Here is a 25,065-nt window from a genome sequence, read left to right as displayed (position 1 = left end):
ACGGGTAGTTTCAAAAGCTCTGCCCTGCTCAATGGGCCTTATGATAACTGTGATGTCCATGGCAGGCTTGGAGCACAACCAGAGCACAGGGCTGAGCCAAGGAGCCTGATCCCCGCACCCACGGCTCTGCCCCTGCACTCAGAGGAGTTCCCAGCTTCAGTGTCTGTGTGCAAGGTGCAGGGAAGGGAGGCAGGTGCGGAGGAAGGGCCTCAGCTCAGACACTGTGGCGACCCCTCTCCTTCCCCAGCCCCAGCCCCATAAGATGGCAGGAGGCTCCCTCAGCCACAAGACAAGCCCCTTTCCCCAGTGCTAGACCGTCTGCCCCTTTCTCAGTGTCATTGGCTGAAAAGGGGTCACAGAGACAGCTGGCAACACCTTTGCATTTTGTTCATTGCTTACTCCGATGAGGTAAGTGAACAAAGGCTCAACTATTACTGCCAGTCTGACTCTGTGTCCCGGTTGAATCCCAGGCATGGGACAGTTTTCTGGCAGGTCTGAAAAGCCCACAGAGGGGGTTTCAGGTGTCGTGAGGCAGATCAGAGAGGCTGAGCAAGGACAGCCCACTCCACCCTGCCACACACACCTATGGGTGTCACCCAGAGTTGGCCTTGTTTCTACTTGTTTTATATGTAACATTTCAACCAAAGAAAGGGTTCCCTCCATGCCTGGAACATGGTTAGAGGTCATTAAAAATTAGTCCTTTTGACTATTGCAATTTTTAAAAAATTATACAAGTAATTCTAATTTCTATATTCTGAACTGCTATATTGGAAAGTAAGGACGCAGCCTAGGAAGGTGGGTCATCATTCCTGATGGATGCTTCCCTGCAGAGAAGAACAAGGGCTGAGACATCACAAGATAGGGGAGTTGAGACTAAACAATGCGCTTACAAACATATAGTGAATGTTTAAGTTTTTAAAATTATTATAGTAGAAAACAGTTGCCATTAAAACCACCTCTAAATTATCTCCCTCCCTTCAAATTCACTTTTCCCACTGGTTTTGACACTTTCTCAAGCAGCTCTGGAAGTCCTCTTTCTAGAGTGCCCAGTTGTGCTGTAGTGGCTGCCTCAATGTCCTGAATTAATTCAAAATATTTACCTTTCATGGTCATTTTGACTTTGGGAAAAAGCCAGATCCAGTGAATAAGGTGGGTGAGAACACACCGTATTTTTATGAGCCTGTCTTTCTTTTGGATAGAACTCAACAGCAGCATTCACTCAATTTTTATCACACCTCCAAAACACACTAACAAAAGAGGACTTCCAGAACTTCTTCAGAAAGTTGCAAGAATGATGGAATAGGTAAACTCAAAATAAGGAGGAGTATGGGGGGGGCATTAATGGCAGTATGTCATTCTTTTACTGTAATAATTTTATTTTAGTTAAGCCCTTATTTAAGGAAGTTGTAAATGAAATGAAAGGAGCTAGAGTCTGTGTTTTACCAGAGACTTCTACTCAAAGAAAGGGAACATGTGCTGTATGGACTCACTGATTGCTAGACATGAGAGTTGTAGCTATCATGGTAGGCATCAGACTCGAGGAATACACAAGGGAAAGTGTAAGGCGGTGTAACCTGGGTTATAATACACATCAGGCTGGGGACTTTCATGTGTTGTCCATGTTAACCATTTAATGAACTCCTAGAGTACAGTCTTTTACAGATTAAGAAACAGAAACTTGGAGGGGTTAAATAACACCTCCAAGGTCAGACACAGAAAGTGAATTCCAACTACATTTCAACCAGTTCAACTGCAAAAGTCGTGCTTTGAAGTCCTACTCACTAAAGGCTCCTCTACTAACATTTCAATTTGCATAGTATAAAAAAAGCTTGTTCTATTATTTATCCCTTGTACTAGATAACTTAATAATAAACTAATACTTTTAAACTACCAACAAAATAGTCAAAGAAGATTAGCATCATTTGCCCAAACACATTAATAGAGAATAAAACAAAACAAAACAAAAAACACAAAAACTAAAGACTCCCAAAATTTTAAATTACTCCCTAGCCCAATCCATATTTGTTCTATTTTAACCTTACCACCTAATCATCTAATGTCCTAGAGTGAAAAATTAAGAACAGAAATGTTGCCCATATACTGCAGAGACAGCAGACTGGAATTTCTCCCTAATTCCTATGATGGCTTTCACAATCTTCCCTGTCCTATAATCAAAAAAATGAATCTCTACTTGTGATGATAAAGTAGAGAGATGGTAAACTGGCCCATGTGGGATTTGAACACTTTGTCCAAAGATTTTCATTTACCCACATTTTGATTAATGCACAGGATTAAAATTCACAAAGTTAGATATTATATTTGGGCTCACCCCTTCTGCTCCTACCAGCACCCACACTATTTTTCCAACTTCCTGCCTTAACTGTTGGCTACAAGACATTTATGCTCAAGAACAGAGGGTAAACTTGAGACAGTATAGTACCTTGGAGTTGGCTCACTGCCCAGCATTTTTTCTCTCAATTTAATTTGTGTCCATGAAGAAGCCAACAAACGTATTTCTTTGTCCTCATGAATGCTCCATTTCTCTTTTATCAGTACTACTTCACAGTAAACCACTTTCCAAAAAGTAAGAAGATGCCTCATGACTTCTCTGTCTTTCAAGGTCAGTTAGAACAGCTTAAACTAGTGGATAATCCATCCACATGAATCATCCCTGTATACATGACAAGTCTGCCATCTACTCAGACAGGTGTCACACAGGCTCCACACTGAACCAAAATATAAACGCTTAGTGCCTCTCAGGGACGAAGCTGACTCATTCGGTGAAGGATGCAGATGACTCACTTATGAAATCCAAAGACATCGCTAATGCAAATGTCTCTGTCTAGGGATGTTTCTCCTATCTTCCAACTCCGTTAATCAACCGGAGGTTATTCTGCCCATTCTCCCTGTGGCTCTTTCTTTTTTCTGCCTGAAAACAATAAAAATATCTGAGTCTCTCTGCCCAGGTTGACCTGTGTCATTCTTTGTGAAACTCCAAGATCATAAAGGGCCTGACTATAAAACAGGGCAGGGAAACCGTGAAAGAAACTGTTACCCTTCAAGCTCTGTACAAAACCCATGGCTCCATAAAGGGTTGAATCTAAAATATTAAATGTCCAATGTGCCTGCTTACAGATTAAAACAATCAAAATATGCATGGATTATAAAGGTTCTACACAGGACACTGGCCAGGATTTGTCTTCACATACCACTGGTCTACCGCTGCATATTCCCTGGCTTCCAGCTTTGCCTTGCTAGAATAGATGCCCGGCCCCATGGACAGTCTACCATAATTCCTTCCCGAGAAAGTGAGGGCAGAGATGGGTGTCCCCATCCTTCACCGCTAAGGAAATCATAAGAGTGAGACCATTCAGTTACAAGACTATAGTGTTGGGAGAATGATTATGCTTTGAATTTAGAGGTCACCTAGCTGCAAGGATTTGCAAATAAAAGATCCTTTGTCTTGCATTGTCTTATTTGTCCTGATAGTCCCTCCTGCTGTGCTCCACCCCATCTCTCTGGGAAATCGCGCTAAAGGGCCTCTGTTTTCTCCCTCCCTGAGATGTTGGCAGAGCCAGCTTCATAGGCATAGGATCTGTACAGTTTCACACAGCTCCATGCTGAGAAAGACCCTGTGCTTACCTTAACTCCCGAATGTTGCTCTCTTGGAATTCTTCATAACTTTTGACCAAGGAGCCACACATATTCATTTTGTCCTGGACCTCACAAATTGTGTAGCCACCCATCGTGGAAGGGTTGAGCTAGACCTAGGCTGTGAATGAGGAATCACTGTTTTGAGCAGGCTGTTCCCTGAAATCTCCATGGGAGTTGTGCTCTCCAGAGCTGTGGTAGTGGTAAGTACTGTTGGCCAAATATTTTGGATTCTCCTTTCAGACAAGGATTGGATTGAACTAAAACCTGCTTTTGTCTTTCAAGTGAGCAGGAAGTGACACTGGCACCTCTGGGCAGAAGGTTTCAAGGCCAGTGTTGCGTTTGCCAGACTCCCTTTCTCCTGCCTGGCCTGCCCAGGTGGAGCCTCCCTCTGTGAGGCCCCAAACAAGCTGCAGTAAACATGTCCACTGAGCAAGGAATAAACCTGGATGATTTCCAAGCCACTTGAATTGTGGGTTGTTTCTTGCCATAAGTTGGAGCTCAGTCTGACAACTACAGAAGGTCATACACTCTCATTCTGAGAGCATCCTTTGCAACACTTCAACTCAGGGAGGGAGCTGGAAGAAGAGGGAAACTGCATGGCAGGGCGCTCAGGCAACATGCTGCTTCTGAGAATGGAAAAGATTTCTACTCAGAGCTATGAGAGGGTTAGAAGGAGCTCACTGTCTTATTGTTTAGCTTACTTGACCTAATCATTCACCCTTGAAACACAGGAAACATTAGTATTAGCAGGGCTCATTGCTAACAGTCTCAATAGCAAATAAGTTTGTATCAGCAAAATAAATGTGATCCAATTTTCAGGTCCTTACATTCCCTGTGATTTATTGCTAATACTAAGCAAGTGCAAATTGCTTCTTTTTTAAGGCTGAGGAAAAGAGGGAAAGATAAAATGCCACTAAAAGACCCCCTAAAAGTCACCATCATTTTCCCTGTGGTTGACTAATGAATCTTAGAAGATAAACAATACTTTAATAAAAGGTATGGTAAGCTTGGGAGAGGCAATGGCTTAAAATAGAAATCTAACTACTTCACAAGTGTCTCTCTCCCAGGCGTGGAATCAAGGTCGATGTGAATTTACAGTGGTCCCCAGAACAGCTCTGTAAGAAAGGTATCATGCTGCCTACAAGGGGGGACAGCTGCAGTGTTCTTTTATTCATGACCAAGTGCTTCCCGAATGATTAAACTGACATGGTAAATGTGCCGTCTCCTTCAGCCAAGTGACATGGATTAAGTGAGGGTTCAGATTAAAATGCTAAGCAAGTTTGTACCAAGATTGAGCCAGATATATAGTTAACACTAAGAAAATACATGTTGAAGAAGAAATGTAAAACAACCACCTAGAGAAAACCTCTGAATTACAAATTGCACTGGTGAAAGTGTCTTGAATAGCAAGTAAGTCAGTGGGGGCTGAGTTTCCTTTTGAAAGTACAATTGCTGGGCAATATTTAGGGAGAAAATAAACAGCCAAATAGACAACTTAACTATGATGTACATACACTGTAGGTTTCGTTTAAAAGGGAGGCACAGTAATAATGTATGTTCTATTGATGCAATAAATGTTGATAGACAAGTGCTGGAACAAAATAAAACATGGAAACCAAAAATTACTATAAGAACTGCCAAATGCACCACTGCAGAAGAATAAAAATTCTTTGAGTCATGTAGAGCTTTTCTCCTCCAAATATCCACAAGTGAAAGCCAAAGTGAATGGAAATTTATTATTTACTAAGTAATAGTTCAAACAAATAGACGAAAGAAAGAAAATACTATTAGAGAAAAAAAATCTCTAATTACTATATGAATAATATCTTAAAATTTTGCTGTGTAGTGAGACAGAAATTACATCTTCTTATGGTGACATTTGAAGCAATGTGATGAATAACTATGACGTTTGGGTTGATATCCTCCAGTCTCCTGTCCGTGGTCTTCGATCTCTTCTGAATTGGTGCACATCCTGTGGAGCTCATTCTCACTAACCTTAGGGTCTTTGCCACAACTTGTGTTTTTGCATTTTCAAGGAGAACAGAAAAGGTGGTGTCAGACAACCCCCTTAGAATTTCTCAATCATGATTTTTCAGCTGGGAGATTTTCCCAGTTTGGTTCATGGAAGCACTCTTCCCCAGATCACTAGACACGGCACTTCTGTCCTCTTGCGGGTAAAGACAGACACCCCTCTTTCCTGGAGCTGTGTGGGAACAGGGAGATGATGATGATCTTCTCATGCTGGGTGCCAAATGAATGCGAGGGCAAACTCAGAATGGCTGGAGTTAGAGGCCAGAGCACAGCAGTTAAAATCACAAACTCTGACCACTATGGAAATCAATATGGAGATACCTCAAAGAGCTGGGACTAGAGGTTCCATTTGACCCAGCCATCCCTCTGCTGGGTATCTTTCCAAAAGAATTAAAAGAACCATATCACAGAGATATATGCACACCTATGTTTATAGCAGCACAGTTTGTAATAGCTAAAACTTGGAAACAGCCCATTTTCCTATCAGTTAGAAACTGGATAAAGATGTGGTTTTTCTATAAAATGGAATATTACTCAGCCATAAAGAATGAGAAATTAGATTCATTCATAAGAAAATGGATACACTTTGAGTATATACTCCTAAGTGAAATAAATAAGTCACACATGTGTAAATACTGAATAGTTTCTCTGGTGTGAATAAACTATAATAAGTAAGATCCTAATGATATAATGGACAATGTGAAATAGGAAGGGGCTAAAGGTGCAGGGAAAGTGGGAAGGGTAGGGGAAAGCTAATAAGGGGAAAGAAAAAAGTATGAGAAAATGAAAAAATGGAAATGAAGTGTTTGTAAAGGGGGAGGGGAGGAGGGGCTGAAGGGAGGGCAGGGACAAGGGGAAAAATGAGAATTAAGACCTGCCATGTAAAGGTACAAGATCCCAATAATGAATGTAACTGTACCGTATACCTAAAATGGACCAATAAACTCAATGAGGAAAAAAAATAAAATCACAAACTCTGAGTCCGTCCGGCCTAAACACAATCTTTAATCTGCATATAGATCTAGCTTTTATATCTGTCACACATGGATGGAAAGAATAGGCAACTTGTCATAAAGAAAGTGTCCTGCCCAGCATTTATGTTGCATCTCACACATAGAAAATTGGCAATACGTTCTCCATCTTGGTTAAAGCAAATTCTTCCTCTTCTGGGGAAATTTAGAGGCACTCTTAGCTTCTTGGCTATTTCCATCCTCTTGTAAGAGTCACTCATCTCTATTTCTGCACTACTAATGCTGCCTCTTATCAGGTAGGCAAATAGATGTGGCTGTCCTAAAAGCAGACAGAAAGATAAAATACAGACTGTTGAAGAAAGGTCAGGAAGAGGCAGCTGCACAGGAAAAGTAAGTAGAAAGCAACATTCAATGCCCATCCCCTGAGGAGGTGGTAATAACTGGTGGGAGCGATGCTGCTGTAATCTAGTTAACATTTAGCAGCTAATTATCACTTCTCAGTGGAGTCCAGACTAGATAATTGTGAACTGCAACCTCTGTGCTGCACAGGAAATGTTTGATGCTAAGAAGTCACTGATTGAAATCACTTTGCAGGTACAGGCTATCCAGAAACAAGGAGGAAGGGACTGTTTTCCTTGGCACGCACAGCTTCATCCCTCTTTGGGATCTGGCTTACACTTTAGCAAATTCTAGCCAAGAGAAATATGGATGACTTAAAATTGCCTCTTCTACCATCAGTCATGGCCTCTGATGAAAACACAATCTGAGAATCCAAACTTAGATTTTCCTTCATAGATGGTGCAAAGGATGCTACTGACTCACCACCACTAATAGTATTGGCTTTTTGTGGTGGGCTGATTGATCCTTTCTTGATCCTTCTAATCTCCCAAAAAACACTGCTGTGGGGTGAGTGGTGCCTTTGACACAGGGTCTGTCCCAGAGAAGCTCATGGTCTAGTGTGGATGATTTTTAATACAATCATGTGGGTATCCTTTTGGGTAGTCTTTTGGGGTGGGGGCAAGTGGACAACACACCTAACAGGGCAGGGAAATGGCCTGAGAAAGCCTTGGAAGGCTTTACAGGGGACAATGATCCCCACAGCATGGGGATATTATACAATATATGTTGGAGTCTACTTTAATCCTACAATCAATGGGAATTGATAGGGTCTTGTTGATTTTTCAACATTGTTTTCAGCTTTACTTCTTAGATTTTTGTGATTTTCTTTAAGAAAAAGAAATGTGGGCCGGGGATTTAGCTCAGCGGTTCAGTGGCCTGCCTTGCAAGTGCAAGGACCCGAGTTCAATCCCCAGTACCAAAAAAAAAAAAAAAAAAAAAAAGAAATGACACAAATGGTGATACTCATTTTAGGAAGCTCGTTGTCATAAGTGTATCAATGCAGCAAAAGGGAAGAGGGTTGAGGTGTTAAACCAGGTAGGGTACTGTTTTGATGGACTAGGAGGAGAAGGCACGATTGTGAACTTGGACAAAGGCAGGCATGTCAATTTTTAAAGACATTTCTGAAATACAAAAGAACTGAGCGCTCTGTAGCTATTTGGGATGAGTGAGTGAAATTAGGAATGTGTCCCCAGTGGAGAGCAGGTGGAAGTCCCACGGTGGAGGGGCAGAACGGAAATGGACACCTGCTTCAGGCAGGTTTTCCTGCCCTTTGGGTACACAGGTACATCCTCAGAATTGCCGCTTGCCAACTAGTCATGGGACATAATGAAGCCAGCTGGGTCACCTTAGGTCTACATGCATTATGGTGGCCTCGTTTGAACCACTTCCATCAACCAGTCCCAGCCCCCAAATATAATCAAACATTAACCATGCGCACACTATCCTCAAGCAACACCAGAAAGCAATTGCTTCAAATAACCTTGTAACTTCAATTCTCTGAAAAGCAGAGTCCCGGATAAAGAAATATGTCCAAGCAATGCATAGAGAGGAATTTCAGGAGCAAGAGAATAAAACAGGAAGCAGAAAGAGTCAGCACAAAAATATGTGGGCCACTGCCACTTGAAGCTAGTGTTCCATCTTATCATCGCAGCATAGTCCCAAAATGCCACCTTGACTAAAGTCTTCCTTACCTGTCTTGCCAATCCCTTTGCTATTTTTCCTTTTAATTTTGCTCAATAGCTAAGTAATTAAAGGCATGTAAAACACAGTTTAATATACAACATATCGTAAAAATTCTTGCATATACTCAGAACAACACACATTAAAGCAAGTTTCATTCGCTACACTCAGGACAACCCCTTGCCTGCCTGTGGTTTGTAGTTCCTCCCTCCCTATGTACCTCTTCTACTTTTGCACTATACTTGTTTATATGGCATTACCTCTGGCCCAAATTTAGGCCCACCTAGAACCTCAAAATGAGACCTATTTGTAAGTAGGTTCTTTACAAATGAAATTAATTAAGATGAGCTCATACTGCACTAGAGCTGGCTCTAAATTCAACAAAAGTTTACTTATAATAGAAAAGAGGAATCAAGACACCCAAAAGGAGAGATGGTGACCTGAGTCAAGCTAAGGAACACCAAGGATCATCAGCAACCATTCGGAAGTAGGTGAGCAGCAGAGGGTGGTTGCTTCCTCAGAACTTCCAAGGGCAACCAATTCTGTCAACGTCTTAAGGTCAGACTTTCAGTTTCCAGAACTATCAGAGAATACATTTCTCTTGTTTAGTTTGTGAGATTTGATTATGGCAGCCTTGGGAAACCAATCCAAACAGCACCCTCAGTGGCAATCCTTTGGCCAGGGAATTTGAGTACTTGGGTTACTCAGTGAATCTGCCAGTTCAGACCTCAAATCTCTATACTCAACCAGGAAGCTTGACCAAACACTGACTCTGCATCATGCAAGAAACAGGTGGATTTTCGTCCTATACAACTGAGTTGAATATTTTGCCGCAGAATTATTCTGACCTTCAGAGAAGTTGAAGAAGGATTCACAGACAACATATAATACACATACATAAAACAATTTCATTTGTAAGTGTTTAAAAAAGAGGAAGAACACTAAGCTTCAGTGCTTTTAAAAGCACAGGATGAGGGATTTGGCTCTACATTAGATTAAAAACTCCTCAATTCATACAGTCCCAGGAAGGAATGGAGAAATTAGGATAGTATATAAGAAAAATGACAAGGAGAAGGAAGAAAAGAAGTAGAACAAATAAACACCCTGTTTTGTCATTCCTAAAATGCACATTCTTTCATGGATTACCAAGTACAATTTGGATGCAACTTACAGTTTTATGGCCATGAGATAGATGGTATGCAAACCTTTCTTTGACAACTTCTGGAAAGTTCATGAAGCAGCAGCATGAAGCACGCTGGAACTGATGAAACATAAGTAACAAGAAACGAGGGAGACAGTTGGGTACAGTTCCACAGGCTTCAGACAAGAGTTGTGTGGGAGATGAATTGCTCTTTTCACATCGTACATGTCCCTGGGATGCAGGGGAGAGTAAAGGAGGCCTTTAGTCACCCTGCTCCATGTAGAAATGTTTTATATCCTAGAAGATGCATTCTGTCATCAACCACTGTGAGATCTTTTTATGAATAAACATTTCAGGGAAACTTTGTAGTTTTGCCAAGTAGGAAAATATAATAACTTAGAATATTAAATTTTAAAAATAAAAAGTTTTAAAATATTAAATTCTTGTTGTCATAAGCTTCTAAACTTGGAAGACAAAGGTATGATCTAATGTGTGCCAGTTGCAACTGGAGGCATACTAAGAACTCAGTATTCTACATAACATGCTGCTTTTTCCATTAACCCATACTGTCTCTTCTGAGATTTTAATGACTCCTTTAGAAAGAGAAATGTAAATTTACCTCCTAGGACAAAACACCAATACATTGTCTCACAATTTGTTAAAGATTATGTCTGCTTAGCAGGCGTGGTGGCACACTCCTGTAATCTCAGCGCTTGGGAGGCTGAGTCAGGTGGATCTCTGTGAGTTCGAGACCAGCCTGGGCTACACAGTGAGTTCTAAGTCAGTCTCAACTACATAGTGAGACCCTGTCTCAACCAAAAAAAAAAAAAAAAAAAAAGATTACGTCTGCTTTAGCTCAACGGTTCAGTGGCCTGCCTTGCAAGCGCAAGGACCCAAGTTCAATCCCTGGTACCCCCCAAAAAAAATTATGTCTGCTTAATTTGTAATGTCTGAAAGTTACCCTGAATGTTTCAAAAAAATTCAGACTTCCGATCCAATCAGATTTACTTTATGTAAGATACACTACTTTGGCGTTGTGAAAATATTCCTAATATTAAGACATTCACCTCAGAGGCGTTGCATACTAAGCCCGTTCAATAGATAATCAACTCAAATAAAAATTCAATGGAGGGCCAGGGATTTAGCTCTGTGGCGCTGTCACCTGTCTTACAAGCGAAAGGTGCTGAGTTCAATCCCAGGTACCAAAAAAAAATTTTTTTTCAATGGAAAAAGCCTTTCAGATACTTATGCTGTGAGAAATATTTATAGATATTTTACTTCTCTTATAAAGTATTATGAAGCTCTTCTCTAATAACTACAGCCAACGGCAATCCAGCATCCACAGAACTATCACTTGGTCTTCTCTTCTGAGTCTCATACCTGAGAGACTCCTCTTTCTTCCATTCCATTTCTTGGGCTTATTTCATTAAGAGCACCAATTAAACACAACTTATGAACACAACTTTCCCAACTTATGCTTTCGAATTTTCTTTAACATAGGAGAAACTGAAAGTCAACCTGGAAAATATTCCCAAATTATTCCTTCTTTTAGACTAAAGTACGGATGACTGACATAAAGTTAATGTAATATGGAAAGGGAAGTTTATGATTTGTGCCACTACCAACCATTACTACTATAGCCTTAGTTTGTTTATAAATTTGAGCAACAGTTACATACCAGGGTTCCAAGGGAAGGACACAGGAGTGGCAGCTGGGTAATAAAAAGTCTACTTTGCCGGGGATTTGACCTAGTGGTTCCGCCATGTGCCTCACAAGCTCAAGGTCCCAAGTTCAATCCCTGGTATAAAAAAAAAAGTGTTAAAAATATATATATACAAAAGGTCTGCCTCCAAGGAGCTCTTGGAGAAGACAAGTTCAACTAAACAAGCCCAGGGAGTAGTGTGAGGAAAAAAGCAGAGGAAAATGATGCTAGAAGAGTATCAAGAATGGTTCCCTACTTAGCAACTTGAATTGAGCTGAATTCTGAAGTAATAACTCATTTTGCATGGTGGTGCAAGCTTGCAATCCCAGCACTCTGGAAGGCTAAGGAAAAAGTATTGTAAATCCAAGTTCCACTTGGGCAACTTAGCAATTTAGCAAGAACTTGTCTCAAAATAAATTTTAAAAACTCTATCCTCTACAAATACACATACACACACGCGCACACGCACAACACACACTCCATTCCTATAATTTTGGCTCCATATTCAGAGAAGAAGTAATATTCCACTCTATGATGGTCATTACAGCCATTGCTCTATGGTTAATGAGTTAATATATTCAAAGCACTTATGAGTACACTATACACATAGCAAGTATTCTACAAATGTTAGCAATTACTACCATCATGTCCATCTATTTAATTTTTCCCCACAAAACATTACTGAGAACCTTTTAAAATCCTAGCAGTGCAATAGATACCATAGAAATAAAAAGAAATCAAATATGACTCCTGACTTTAAGGATTTGACTGTGATTTAAAAACATGCAAAAGCCAGGCATGGTGGTGCACGCCTGTAATCCCAGCACTCGGGAGGCTGAGGCAGGAGGATCGCTGTAAGTTCGAGACCAGCCTGGGCTACATAGTGAGTTCCAGGTCAGTCTCAAAGACGTAGTGAGACCCTGTCTCAAAAAACCAAAAAAAAAAAAAAAATGCAAAAACAGATGATGGTACACAAATCCTTCCATTAACCTTGTGAGTTAAGTGTTACTCCTCTCATTACACTCACGGAAAAGTCAAGCTTCAGAGAAGTGACTTGCAAATACTCAGCATAAGCAGAGAAAACTGGAAGGGAAAGAAGAAGGATGAGTATTCCAACCTAAAGAGCAATGCCTTGTTTCACTATGGAATCAAATGAGCTCCTAACTATTTAGATCCAAGAGCTTTCCTGTCCTCATTTGGTTAGACTGTTTGTTCAATCAAAATTCATTGATCAATTTCTCCATACAAGGCCATATTAATTACTTATATGGATACAAAGGGAGATTTTACAGCATACTCACCCCCACCCCCAGGATCTTCCTAGTGTAGAAAGCTGACTAGGTTAGCTACTCTCTTGGCCCTCAGTTCTTTAACCTGTGTGTAGATTCTCCTCCTGACCTGGCATACAGAGAAATTATGAAATGTCTCTGAATAGACTATTGCCATAGATTGAACATTTTTGCCCTCACAAAATTCTTAGGTTGAAATCTTAACCCCTAATGTGATGATACTAGAAGGTAGCATCTTTGGGAGGTAATTAGGTCATGAGGATGAGCCTCATCAATGACATTAGTGCCCTCATTAAAACGCACACAACAGAGCAATTTCCTTGCCCTCACATGCTTGTTCTCCCCCCCACTCTCTCTCTCTTCCCCCACCACTCATCTGAGAACACAAGGAGATGTTTACAACATGGAAGAAAATCTATGCCAATCCCCAGCCATGCTGGCACTCTGATCTTAGATTTTCAGCCTCTGAAACTATAAGAAATAAATACTTATTATTTAAGGCATCTACTTTATGGTAATGTGTTATAGCAGCTCAAGCTGACTAACATAAGCATACTTCCTGTTGCTCCAGGATTAATTATCTGGAACCCCAGAATACAGGATTATAAAGAATAGTTTTATTGGGAAAGTGGGAAGGGTAGGGGAAAGGGAATAAGGGAAAAGAAAAAAATGAGAAAATGGAAATAAAGTATTTGTAAACAAGGAGGAGAGGAGGGGCCTGAAGGGAGGGCAGGGACAAGGGGAAAAAATGAGAACCAAGACCTGTCATGTAAAGGTACAAGATCCCAATAATGAATTTAACTGCTCTGTATACCTAAAATGTACCAATAAACTCAATTAAAACTTAAAAAATACAGTTTTATTTTCAGAAGAAGCAAAAATGTATCAGTGCCCAAGAATGAAATATTTGGAAAGAATTATGACTCCAAACTCTAGCTCACATATAAGAAATCTGAACCAGAGTCGGGGCTTGGGAGAAACTGTAAAATTCCATGGATGGCATTTGTTATGAGGATATTCTGAGCTGCAAATTTGAAGGGAGAGCTATTGATGCTTACAGGTAACAGATACAGAATTTGAATCTAGCTCAGTTGGATGGGTCATGTCTCAACGAGCCTTACCCTTTGTGCCTGGTAAATGGGACGATATAGTAGACAGAAGGAAAGTGATTGGAAAATTCAAGGTTATTTCTAATGAATTTGGAAACTTATTAGGCCATGGCACAAAGAAATTAAACCACATGCAGCATATTTTCTTACCCAGGAGAATCTCATTGGGTTTGTCTGCTATGATTTCCATCTCTGAGATTAGCAGAAAAACATCTAAATATGTCTTAATGCTACTGCTAATTATGATGATAGTAATTGTAGCAAACAAGGATTGTTTATGTACTATGTGTTTTATTCTTATTTTCTCTAATTCTTAAAGATGTTGAACTCAAAAGGAGCAATCAATCCATCTGCAGAGATTTCTCTCATCTGTAATTATAGAGACCATATCCTGGACTTTCCAGTAGACTTCAGCTATTCTCTGTCTTCATCAGACTTTGCCTCCCAATTTTGAGGCTGGAAAATGGACTCTTGGTGTCTTTAATTTAAAACCAACTTAAAGTCTGGATCTGTTGGAAAAAAGGCAGAGAGAAAGCAGGAAGCAGGAAAGTTTCATTGCTCCCATTTCACAGGTGAGTTGACCAAGACTCAGGGAAGTTTAGAATCTTTCCTAAAAATAACACAGCTAGTAAATTTCAGAACTGAGTCTCAAACCTCTACTAACTCCAAATCCCACAGTACAGTGCCTCCTTCTAAAAGTCCCAGATTGTTCCAAATAAGAGAACAGGTAGCAGCCTCAGACCTAGTAACAGAAGACTGGGGAAAATAACATGAGCCCGTGGTTCAAATCTTGGTCATATAGTCACTAACTCTGTGAGCCTTGAGAAAACTACTAAACACACCACCTTTATGTACAAAAGTAAGGTTGCTGAGACAAATATAAGATTACATACTTCAAAAATGATACCAGAGAAAATACTCATTTAAAGAGATTTGCACCTGAATAACGGACTGTATTTTACTTCAAGGATGCCTAGAATAACATGCTAGAATCAGAATTTACTAAACTTCAATTTTCATTCCATTTCTAAATGAAAGGATTCCTCTAGAATATTACAAACAAAAAAATTCCAAATGTACATACTATCATTTAATTTATAAACGTTAATGCTAACAGGTGTTGGTACGCATCTATTTCATTAAACAAGGTATATCTGAAGTCTAATAATTGAAACACTACATTCTTTCTCCATCTCCAGATTTTAAAATCAGTTCCAAAACAAATCATTCAAACTACCTAGAATTGAATCACTATTATTTACTACCCAAATCAATTGTGTCTTAAAAGTGATGAGGGGGGCTGGGGATTTAGCACGGTGGTTCCGATGCCTGCCTCGCAGGCGCAAGGGCCCAAGTTCAATTTCTGGTACCAAAATATAAATAAATAAATAAGACCATCTCTTTAAAAGTGATGAGGAAAACTAAAATGTATCTTGTGCCTATCAGATTCTAGTTTCATTACATAAATTCCACTAGCTTTCCTTGTAAGAGTCACAGATACTATACTTTCAATAATTCCCTACTCTGGGATCTTGGCCATCAGACTCCCAAGGAGCAATCAGTGCATCTGTAAAGATTTCTCTCATCTGTAATTATAGTGACCATATCCTGGGCTTTCTGGTGGATTTCAAACACTCTTTGTTTTCATCAGATTATGTCTCCCAACTTTGAGGTTGGAAAATGTACCCACTCTCTCTAATTTAGAGCCAGTTTAAAGCATGGATTTCCTGAAGGCAGGCAAGAAGGCAGCCAGCCAGGCAGGAAGGAAGTAAAGAAGGAAGGAATCAGACTTTCTTCCTTCCCTTCATTTGGACCACAAGAGGCAGCACATGATCATTTATCTGAGAGACGACATAGCCACCACAGGAGATTCATTTCTGGAGGAAAACTGCAGCCCCTAGAGAAATGTTGAGTCTGGACACATCTAGCTTAGCTGTACAGCTGTGTCCAGTTGCAGGACTTTCTGTCCTCTACCCCCATCCTTTCATGCTTCTTTCATGTCACATCCGTTCACATCATTTGTAAATTAGTGAATTGCTGGAGATGTGAATTTTTTAGTTTATAATTTTTTTTTTTTTTTTTTTGCTTGTATTTGCTTTCCCACCCTGGTAAATTAATGACCTGTGACTGTGTCCCAGCACCCAACTTCCCCAGATGAAAGCACAGCAGGTCCTGTGCTCACTATTGCAAAATGAGAGCATATTAAATGAAGTGATGGCAACACAGGCTCTGACCTGGAGCTGAAGACAGATTGCCTGCTGCAGGTCCATCAGCAGCAAGTGCCACGGAGCACGGTTGCCAGGATTGGAGTAGAATGGACCTCGCACTGTCATGGGATAGGAAGAAAAGTCACAGGGATGAAGGGGCTGTTGGGGAGACAGGGGCCTGGAAGCTGGAGGGCTTCCCTGGAAAGCTTCCCCAAAGGCTTCTTCAAGGCAGGGGAGGCAGGAGGAGAGGACAGTGAAGAGAGGGTCCTGCTGCAGTGCAGAAGTTCACAGGACAGGACATCTGTTGAAAACTAGGCTGTTAGACCTTCATAGCCAGGAGCTGGTGTTGGTTTTGAAGACAGCAACTCCCTGTTCTCGAAGCAGTCCAGGCTACAATTTTCATGATAATTGATTTTCACAGGAGTTTGCTTCCAAGTTTCCTCACAATTCCTCCATAATTGTTCCCCTGGATCTGTGCCTCCCAGCTGGCTCTAAGTGTCTCAGGGACAGGCACCAAGATCACTGAGTGACAAAACAACATTTGTACAACACTTTACACTTTATAGGCGCTCCTCAGGCATCAGTTTATTTGTTCTTCACCTTAACTCTGACAGGTAGAGGCTGTTATTATCCTTATTTTACATAGTTGGAGCTCAGTGTTCATGTAAATGCTGCTTTATCTGCAGACAATTAGTCTCTCCTGTTGAAAGGTTAATGTCATTGTCATTGCTGTTGTTGTTGACAATGATGATGACTTTGGTACCTTGAATATAAAATACGAATAAGAGAGAAAAATATGCCCATCTTTGTGAAAAGTAAAACATGTACAATTAAAGGCTTAAAGAAGTTTTTGAATGGAAGTTTTAGTTTAGAAAACTTCCCAGGAGTATGAAGGAGCATGAAAAGATATGACAAAAAAAGAGAGAGAGAGAGAAACAGACTTCCCACAGGTCTTGGCCTTTTGGTAAATCCCATAAAGAAGTTTCCAGAAGGCTCTGGAAGAAGAAGAGTTCCTTACTTGAAGTGCTTTCTGGTCCTTGAGGACATCAAGCATCATTGAGAGTGGAGCAAGTCAAATATCTCAGGCAAACATGGCCGTATACAACTAAATGAATGTGAACGACTGAATCTCATCGAAATTTGACTCCACTCATGTTAGCCTTTCTTCACTGAACCTGTTCTGAAATAATTGTCCTCTTGGGAGAGGCAGCATACTTGGGAGGAGTCCACATAGGAGAAGGTAGACACTGCCTGTTAATCAGAGGGAGATCTTGAAATGGAACCAGGGTTACCAACCCCAGGTGGCCCTCAGAAAGTGCATGTGAGGGGAGGGCCCAATGTCATATAAGCAGAGTAAGTACTTAAGCACTGTGAGTAGTGCCCTCCTCCAGAGGAAAGTTCAACCTTCTCAATCCAAGATCTCTCAAATCACATGAGTAAGGCTGAAATCAAAAGTCAGTGGTCGTCATCTTCATGAGCAGCAATATCGTCACCACCATTTCTCCAATCATAAGTCCACACACTGAGGAGGATTTCAATCAAAGACCCTGAGGTTCTTTAAGCAGCTTCAACTCAATCCCAGAATTCATTTGGAAGAGGAAATAAGCAAAGTGACCAAAATAGTTTTATAAAAGAATAGGAACCAGCCCACTTAGGGGTCAAGACAGATTGAAAGTCTTAGCAACTATTTGATATTAGTATAGGACAAGCAGATTATCCAAAAATAATAAAAAATTAAAACAGGCCCAAGTATGAATAAGAATTTGATATTTAGTAAAGGTGACACTTTGAAACAAAGGTGATATTGGGGGATAATAGATTTTATTTAGAAAAAAGAAAATGTGGACTCTATATGGATTTAAAACATACATATTTTTAAAGTCTATAGCAGCCCTTGAAATATTGGAAAATATATCTATGATTTTTCAGAGTAATAAAATTATCCTTTAAAAAAAGTAAAAATCACAAAAAGGATGATAAATCCAAATACAGCAGTTTTAAAACTTCTATTTTTCAAATGACACCATAAACAGAGCTAAAACAGGTGCAAAAATAAAACATGAAACAAAAGACTTGCATTCCATTTCCATAAAGAAGTCAAATAAGCCAGTGAGAAAATGTGCAATACATATTGCCAGGCAATTTACAATAAAGGAAAAAAATTAATATGGCCTAGAAACATGAAAGATTGCTGATAATTATATGTCAAAACCACAGATGATTCGCCCCTTTATCTCCCACAAGATTGTCAAAATTGTGAAAAATATATTGAGATATTTTACAAAGGCTGTAAGGAAAGGGTTACTTTCACATGTTTTTGGTTGAAATGTAAACTAGTTTCACCACTTGAGTGCTTCTTGTGCAGAATGGGTTGAAGCTAAAAATTATGCCCCTTAGGAGTTTGTGTGTCTCATCCCTGGTTGTTCCCCTAAGCAAATATTTGCACAAGTAGACTATAAAAGATGTTGGTTGTGGTAGTACTCGTGCAAGTGACAAGCGAAATGATGCACACACCCTAAGGGATTCTGCAGTAGTAATCTAACCTACATTTATTAAGTTAGACAAATCTGAAAACATTCCACAAGTAAGTGAAAACTGTGAAATACTGTATAGTTCCACTTAGGAACATAAGAAAAATTATATCAATGCATAGTAAACAATCAGGAATGTACACCAATAAATGGTCAAAACAATTAGCTCTCAAAAGAGGAGAAAGTATTAGGAATGAAATTCAGGAGGATAAATACCTGTAATATTTCCATTTTTACAGGAAAGTGTACTTTTGTACAATTAAAATTTAATTTAAAACCAAAAACTATTACTTGATATTTATTGAAAATGTATGTGCCAGACACTGCAAAACACTTTACAGGTGTTATTTCTTCAAAAACTCAAAGCAAGTCTCCATGTGATATTCTTCTCACTTCACACATAAAAAGTTGAACTTAAAAAGAGATGGCAAGTTATGGTTTCGCATGGCTGAGCATCTACAGTTTTCTGCCTTCTCTCAGTCAGTTGGAAGGATGCTGAGAGAGGTGCATCTCCTTGTCCTCAAATAAGTCTTTCTCTAAAGAAGGTATGGAGAATTTGAATTTCAAGATCATAAAGTGTACACAGACTCCACTGCAGTGGATTCAGTGGTACTAACTCTCAGGGTTGTGCCAATGCTGGTGGAAATACTGTTTCCAGAGGAGGAGTCTCTGACCAGGACCAGAAGAGCCAAGACCAGGCCCAGCCATGTGTAGGTCATTACACTCCACACAACAGGACCGCATCCTGTCCCAGAGAAGGCCGCACAGTGCTGGCATGTGGAGGGCAATGGTTAACACCCATTCAGTGAGAATCAAAGACTAAACAGTGTTAACCTTCCCTGGAAGGGACCAGCAGCTTCTGACAGAGGGTTTGAATAGGGTTTTCTATTAAGAAATAACAGAATTAAGTCTTATTTGAAAACATTAATGAATTACTTGGCATGGGCCAACCAGAAAAGAAAACATGACCTCCATTAGCCTCATCTGAGGAAGATCCTGAAGAAGCAGAGTAATAAGAATATAGAAAACGTGGAAGAGGAAATCAGAGCAGTGATCTACATCATCTCGTCACTCTGCTGACTTTCCCATCCCGATCTACTTGGTATCAATTCACAAGTCACATTTTATCCATTGTCACCAGCCCAACTAAAAGAGTCCCTTTGTTTCATATCCAACCCTTATCTCCACTGGTTCCTCTCTTTCTGTTTTCTGCTTTTATTCTCCCATGGAAACAGGATACAGTGGGCTTCCCAACCTTCACAAATTCCCTCACTCATACTGACCATCCCATGACCAAGGCTCAGAGGGATTTAGCTGCTACCGACCGTAGGGGAGCAAAGACTGGATTTCAGGAGGAGAACAGGGATCTTCAGAAAGGTGGGAGCAGGTTCGGCGGTGACAATCAGAAACCACACAGCACTGAGTAGTGAAGGTAGTAGCTGCTGCAATTTTATTTCTAACTCTAGATGTATATATACTAGTTTCAAGGGCACACTTCAAGAGTGATTCCAGTCACAGGCAGGCATGAGAAAGATAGACAATAGTACTGTAAAAGCTAAAACCACAAGGTCAAGGTGAGACCACACCTATATATAATCACAAAAGCTAAGACCATTAAGTCAAGGTAAGACCACACCTATACGCAGTCAGAAGGGGAAGTTTGTAAAACAAAGGACTGGCTTCAGCATGTCACCTTCAGGATCACCTTCAGGACTTCACAGTCCGGGGCTCAGGGTCAGCACTTTGGCCGCCCGTCCTCTTGTGCCCCAACACCTCCCCATCTCTAGGAACATCTAATTGTTCCTAACCTTTCCTGGGCCCAGAATACAATTCTACAGATAATGAACAAATAGTAATAAAGACAAAATAGAACAGAATTATAAATGAACCCAATGTCCCCACACTGCAGGCAGAGAGGCCAGCTATTCTCTTCACGGCTGACTTCGCATGCGGTGTGTGCCAAGGACTTCCAGGAAGCTTAACCCCGTGGGGACGATACCTCAGGTCTGGTTTCTGCCAGGTGACCGGCATTGTCATGCAGACTCCACTGGAGTGGCCGTGGCATTTAGCTTTCCAACCACAGCCTGGATACGTCCATACCTAACATCCCACCACACTCACAATAAGCTTTAATCAGGTTTAGCAGTAAAAGTCAATGTTCACAGGTCTTACTTCAGCCTGTGATGAAGAGAAAAAATTCAAAACATAAGCAGTCATTGCTGGCTCCAGTGGCAATGAAGTGATAATCCTGCACGTGTTCGTGTTTTTGAAGCAGTGCTCTGTTGCCAGATTAGACCTCAGACAGAGAGAGGAGAGGTGGGGCAGGAGGAGGAGGAGGAGGAACAAGAAGAGAAAGAAGAGGGGGAGAAAAGGGGAGAAAAAGGGGGAGAAGGAGGAGGGTAGAGACTTGTAACCAATTTCTGTGGTGTAAATATTCCCCCGTGACCAATTTCAAGCTACCAATGGGCACTCCAGACACCTAAATATTAACACTTTATTCTCCTGACCTAGCATTAGCAAATTCAAGCCTGCCTGGTCTCTGATCAGAATCTCTGAATATGGAAGAACATGCAAAAGAGCTCCAAAGACAAAAAAGCAAACAGCACCTGTCTGTTTGCTGAAATTGGCTGTGGGCTTAAGCAATTAATGCAGTAAACAGAGTAGTTTAGGAAGGTGAGGAGGGCAGGTAGAAATTATAATGGCAACAATCTCTTTTCAAATCAGGATATTTTTATTTGATTTACAGTGTTATCATATAAATTCCCTCCACAACTCAGAACCCTCAGTGAAAGACAGGCTACCTATCAACTGTATGGGATTATATTCTTGGAAAAACAGCCATGCAAGTGGTTTCCAATGTGGGGCATTGTAACATGGAGAAGGAATAGCACATGCAAGGTGCTGAGGCTGATACAATTCCAACTTCAGAAGCAGAGAAGCAGGGCTGATAAAGGAAAGCAGCCCAGATCACCACATTTACCTAAAAGTCCCCAGAGAGATGGGGATCATCCCTCTGCCTGAAGAATAAAGGCTCCAGTGAATTATATTTACTCTCAAAAGGGAGAGTGACCCCAGCAGACATCAGCACGACAAAGTTACTCTTTCTTCTATAGCCTACCTTTATGGTGTCACATCTTTGAACCCAAGAGCATGTGGCCCAAAGTTGAGCAGCTGTCACCCCAGCAGGTCTGAACCCCAATCTCTACAGGTGAACATAAGTGAGAGAGGAGTTGGAAGGAAGAGTTTTCTAAATGGGCAAGTAAGGGCTTTGGTCTAGAAAGGCAGTGCACATTTTATTGAACCAAACATGCATTCACTGTCTTCCGTAACCGGAGCTCAGCAGCACAGAGGACAGAGGCAGTGGTCCCAATAGACAGCCCCAGAGTGAAGCGATGGTTCTCCCAGTCCCCGCTGGTCTGTCAGAACTTGGACTGCTGAGGTAACGACAGAAGTCCCTGCTGTGTGTAGCTCCCTCCTCCTCATGGAAGAGCAGATGCATGCCTGTGGCTGTGACGACAATCCCCTTTGTAACTATCACCGTCTGTCAACATTGTAGGGTACTAACTTGTCTGGTCAAACTACAGGTGGACAAGAAGTCATTTTCATGTCACTTTCTTCTTTCCACAGGAAGCCAGTTCCCAATGGGAAGCTCCTAGTTTAATTCTGTAAGAAACCTGCTCACTGTAACTGCATGGCTTTCTTTCATCTTTGTAAAACAAAGAAAAACGCTGTCCACCACTTTGGATAGAAGGCGGACTATTTTTATGGAATGAGCAAAATAAAACCCAAGCAGCATTACCAAACACCGAATTCCCAAAAACTCCAGTATCCGCAGCTGTGTTCTAGTCCAGAAATGACACCTGACTGTGTGGAGTCCTTTTTGTCCCCTTTGTACAAAGAATGAAGAGGGGTGACCAACTTATGAAAGAACTGATTATTTTGAAAAACTTGCACAATTTTTCATGAGGACAAATTCTTTGGGTCTTTAGCCTCATGCAGCACAGAAAAGAGGGAGCTTGGCAATTAGCATGCTGCCAGCACCGGAGGAGAATGTCACAAAGCCGGATACTCCCTGGAATGCATCTTGGTGATTCTATTAAGTCTCACTCAGCTCTAAATTACTGATTCAGAGCTCAGAAATGGCACCATGGGGGGTCGAGAGAGGTCATATGGATGCCCAACGTCCTTCTGAGTCATCTGGCCAAGTCACCATCACCAAAAGGGTTAGACAGGAATTTAGAGTCTCTCACTGCCTCTCACAGCCACCCCTTCTCTGTCTCCCATTGGCTTCTCCAACTTCACGCCCTACCCTGTCCTCTCCAAGAAGGCTTTCTATACCCGGTCTCACCCCTTCCCACCATCCACATAGCACCCCAGAATCATCTTTCTAAAAAACACAACTGATGATATTGCTTTTCAATTTAACCCATGCAATCAGTTCCTATTGCTCTTGAAATGAAGGACAAATTCCTCAGCATGACTTAGGAGGTCCGGAATGGTCGGGCCTCTCCCTTCCTCATCAGCCCCATCACTCCCCACTTTCACCACCCACCTGCACCCCAAGCTCCAACAATACTGACCTCAGGGAAGCAACTGCCTTTCTCTGATCTCTGGAGCTTCCTATCTGCTGGTACCTCTGGCTGGAACAATGGTCTTCTTTCCCCTTTGCCTAATAAAGTCTGATTCATTCTTTCACATGGATGCAGTTCATCTTTAAAAGCTTGTGCTGATCTAAGTGAGGAAGTCAGAGCATAGACCAGCACTCGCCATACTCTGCTGCTTAAAGCCAACACACCATGGCCACACTGATCAGTGACTTCTGCGAAGGCAGGTGCTGTACTTGTCTGGTGCACTCAACATAAAGCCACACACAGTCGGTGTTATAGCTTAAATCTAGAATGTCCCCCACAAAGTCTCCAGTGTTTAGAAGCAGAGTTTTGGAAGGTGACCAGGTCATGGAAGTGTTACACTCATCAGTGGATTAATCCATTGGTTCATTCCTAGGTGATGCGCTCTTAGGAGGTGGGGGCCGGCTGGAGGAGGTGGGTCACTGACAGGGGGTTCCTGTGGAGAGAGTGTCTCTCCCATCTGCTCTTCCTTCTCTCTCTGTTTTCTGGCTGCCATTGGTTGAACAATTGTCTTTGGCAACAGTCTTCTGGCACTGCAATTCTTGGAGCCAGCCAACCATGGACTGAGTTCTCTGAAACTGTGAGCCAAATTAACCTCTGCTTCCTAAATTGTGCTCACGGGGTATTTTGTCCTATCGATGAGAAAGCTAACTAGTACCGTTATTATATAATCAGTAGCTGCTGTATATATGAAACAAGAGGCACAGAGTAAGCATACTATGCTTTATCATGTATTAGCCTTAGCAAATAGAAAAAAATCCAACACTGCACAAACCCTTAACACTGTTTCTCAGTCTCTGATTTTCCATTTGTTTGTTGTAGCTCTCCAAGCCCCTTATAGCTCCTTTTGGACTGAGGGTTTGACAGGCAGACCATGAACATTGGGAGATCACATGCAAGGTCTTTTTGGCGCCTGGCTGGCATGGTCTCCACAGTTTGGGAACACTTGCTGCTTCACCTGGGAAAAATTAAAAATACAATTTCTAACAAGGAAAGAGTCTCAAGGGATCTTACCTGCACCATTTAGATAGCAAAAGAAGTCACCATGCCATCTGGATTGTCTTCAGAGAATGTTTATATTGTCAGTCGATTTCCATTGTCTTCAAATTCTTGGAAGAAAAAAACTTATGCTGTAGATAGGTTCTTTTTTTTTTTTTCTTTTCATGATTTTTAAAGTCAGAATATATGGAAGTTGAAAAGAATTTCTAAAATTCAAAACAGAACCATTTTCATAACATTATAGGGCACCAACCAAAGGAAAAGTGCAAGAGAGAGTTCAGAGGATAGAAGAAGGGAGCTGACGGAGAGGGAAGCCTACCCATCTGCTCCTCTGCCCTCTGCACCTTGTTACTGCTGAACAGAGCTGGAGGAGAAACAGCATCGCCCATTACAGAAACTGCTAAGAAAGCTCTGAGTATTCAAGTCTCATTGAGAGAGGAGAGGAGAAGAGAGGAGGGGAGGGGTGAGGAGGGAGGAGAGGAAGAGGAGGGGAGGAGAGGGGAAGGGAGGAAGAGCAGAACATAAAGGAACATCTTTAAAGTGCTGACAGAAAACTGATCACCATAAATGAAACAAGGTATGCCTCATCCCTCAGTCTTCCACGCTGGAGCCCGATATACGAGAATGTATACGAGGAAGCGCCTTTCCGGCTCTATCTTCTGGGCCATGCCCCCATTGAAAAGCAAAACTGAACTTCCTTATATATAACCGCTATCGATAGTAC

General features: G+C 41.2%; 1 long non-coding RNA gene across 3 annotated transcripts in view; it reads right to left on the bottom strand.

Annotated features, from left to right (window-relative positions):
* Nucleotides 1–25,065, bottom strand: part of LOC104861483 — a 56,121-nt gene that overhangs the window by 14,814 nt on the left and 16,242 nt on the right. Inside the window, exons 1-4 of one of the 3 annotated variants that reach the window (XR_004516497.1) lie at nucleotides 24,661–24,811; nucleotides 24,357–24,451; nucleotides 11,555–11,674; nucleotides 9,907–10,107 (exon numbers count right to left, since the gene is read on the bottom strand). This is a non-coding gene — a long non-coding RNA (uncharacterized LOC104861483). Of the gene's footprint in view, nucleotides 1–9,906; nucleotides 10,108–11,554; nucleotides 11,675–24,356; nucleotides 24,468–24,660; nucleotides 24,812–25,065 lie in introns of those variants that run through there. The other 2 variants (XR_780065.2, XR_004516496.1) reach the window with 2 other exon arrangements.

The sequence above is a fragment of the Fukomys damarensis genome, unplaced genomic scaffold, assembly GCF_012274545.1.
Source record: "Fukomys damarensis isolate Sample0158 unplaced genomic scaffold, DMR_v1.0_HiC HiC_scaffold_10, whole genome shotgun sequence".
Lineage (NCBI taxonomy): Eukaryota > Metazoa > Chordata > Mammalia > Rodentia > Bathyergidae > Fukomys > Fukomys damarensis.
This window is presented reverse-complemented; position numbering and strand designations above follow the sequence as displayed.